Consider the following 2,623-nt stretch of genomic DNA (forward strand, 5'->3'; position numbering starts at 1 on the left):
CTCCCCCACTCCCACAGCCCACTGTCTCCTGCCTGCTCTTTGATGATGCATGTGGCACATGGTCAGAACTGGGAGAGGGGGTTCTGGTCTTTGTTCCACGCCCTCCTCTGACAGCTCCTCCACAGCCAGACCCTTTTCCATTCTCTCCCACCCTCACCAGCCCAAGCTCACTGGGTGAGAAAGGTGTATTAGGTGTCACGGCCAGAAATAGAATTCAGTGTTCCAAGTCTTATAACACAAAAGAAAACCAATGAGGCAGTTTGGGGTTCCCAAGTACACTACATACTAATGAGCTAAGCTTAAATAGAGATGAAGAAGAAGCTATTTAGACACTTGCACTGAACCATAAGGAACGTCCCTCCCTTGCTGCCACCAGCCAGCCCTTTGAACTGGTCTGAATCCTAGCTAAATAGCTATACACATTTAATTGTCATCGAGAGGAGAGCAGATCTCAGGCTCTCTGGCAGAACTAAAGTAAATCTGTTTCAGGGGCCCCTGGGTGGCTCAGTTAGTTAAGCGTCTGCCTTTGGCTCAGGTCATGATCTTGGGGTCCTGGGACTGAGCCTCGCATCGGGCTCTGCACTCAGTGGGGTGTCTGCTTGTCCCTCTCCCTCTGTACTCTCTCTCTTTCTCTCTTAAATAGATAAATAAAATCTTAAAAAAAAAAAGAGAAAATCTGATTCACTTAACCATCCCCTCCTGATAGCCACCAACTCCCTTATAGATTTCTTTTGAAAGCTCGCAAACGGGAGAGTGGCTCATTTACCCTGTCCTCCAGGTGCCCTGTTCAATCTAAGATAAAAAGGTGCACCTTTATAAAATACTACTAATTTGCTACAAGTATTTCTTTGTTTTTTTTAAAATTTTATTTATTTGAGAGAGAGAGAGAGAGAATGAGCGAGCACAAACAGGGGGAGAAGCAGAGTGAGAGGGAGAAGCAGGCTCCCCTCTGAACAGGGAGCCCAACTCAGGGCTCGATCCCAGGACCCCGGGATCATGACCTGAGCTGAAGGCAGATGCTTAACCAACTGAGCCACCCGGGGCCCTGCTACAAGTATTTTTTAAAGGTAGAAAATAACTGACATTTGTGGAGTGCTGACAACATGCTGGACCAGGGCAAAGTTCTCCATATAAAGGAACACAAACCTTAACAGCAGTCTCCTAGGGTGGCCTGTCGGCTGTTGCTCGTGAGCTCTGAGGCATTGTGAGGGGGGTGGGAGTTCAGGTCGTGTCTGCTGGTGGAGGTTATGCTTGTCTCACTGCACATACCTACCTGTCTTAGGCAGCCTAAGATGATGCCCACAGATCCTTGCTGTTTCAGGCAACAACCCCCTGGAGGGCTATTTGGAAAGGACTGTATGTGTGTCCTGAAAGCCCCTGGTCACCTCTGCTAAGGTCAAGAAAGCAGTAGCACCAAACGTTGGAGAAGGGGTGTCTGAGGCTTGCCACAGGTCCCAGAGAAAATGGTGGAGCTGTCTTTGAAGAAATGCTGCCAGTGACCGTGATGGCCCAGAGATCAGCAATCAATGTGTGGACATGTGGAGAACAATGCCCAGGCCAGGGGTGCCTGGCTCAGTCAGGGAAGTGTCTGACTCTTGGTCTCAGCTCAGGTCTTGATCTCAGGGTCGTGAGTTAAAGCCCTGAGTTGGTTTCCACACTGGGTGCGAAGCCTACTTAAAACAAAAACAAAAAAATGACCAGACCAACAAGCCATTTGGGAGAGTTGGGTTCTGAATTGAGAAAGATCTAGAAGTATCCTGATTTTTTTAATATATTTTCCTTTTTGTGTATGTATAAGAGTGACATGATAAAAACCTGTATCTAAATAGATCTAATCAGGATTTTTAATGAAATATAAAACAAAAAATTTGAAGTGATGAGAAAGCCCTGTGGCATAGTTTAATTGACAGTGTTTTCTCTTTAGTGGCTCATAAAAGAGTACATCTTACAACTGACAACATTTTAGACTTGTTAAAATATAGAATTTATCAAGATTTACTTACTTATTTGAGAAAGAGAGAGAGCAAGTGCATGGAGGGGAGGGACAGAGGGAGAGGGAGAGAGAATCTCAAGCAGACTCCCTGCTGAGCACGGAGCCTGACTAGGGGCTCGATCTCATGACCTGAGATCATGACCTGAGCTGAAATCAAGAGTCAGTCACTTAACTGACTGAGCCACCCAGGTGCCCCTGGAATTTTTTAGTTTAATTTTACAAATGAGGAATCGAGGCACAGAAAGGTTATAAACAATTGCTCAAGGTTGCAAAGCTGGTTGGTGATAGGATGTGAACAAAACAGTCTGCCTCCAGGATCTGAACCCTGAACTCCTGAGGTATGTGCTCATTATCCACCTTGGTCTGGTTCTGTACCGTGATTTCTGCCGGCCTCCTCCAGCCTGGCTTGTCTTTGTTCTGGCTCGTTTTCCAAACCCAGTTCTCCAGCCTCCACACTGAGCAATTCAGTGGGTGTCTTTTGGTTTGAGTCGTCCACGGCTAGTTTCTTTCACTGATGACCACCCCCTTTAGAAGATCACCTACAGATTTCACCATAAAGTGACCATGCCCAGAGATGTTCAGTTTGTTGAGAAGAGCGGGTCCTGTGGGCACGGGGAGTAAGAACCTAAA

This window comes from Ailuropoda melanoleuca, unplaced genomic scaffold (assembly GCF_002007445.2).
Source record: "Ailuropoda melanoleuca isolate Jingjing unplaced genomic scaffold, ASM200744v2 unplaced-scaffold11384, whole genome shotgun sequence".
Lineage (NCBI taxonomy): Eukaryota > Metazoa > Chordata > Mammalia > Carnivora > Ursidae > Ailuropoda > Ailuropoda melanoleuca.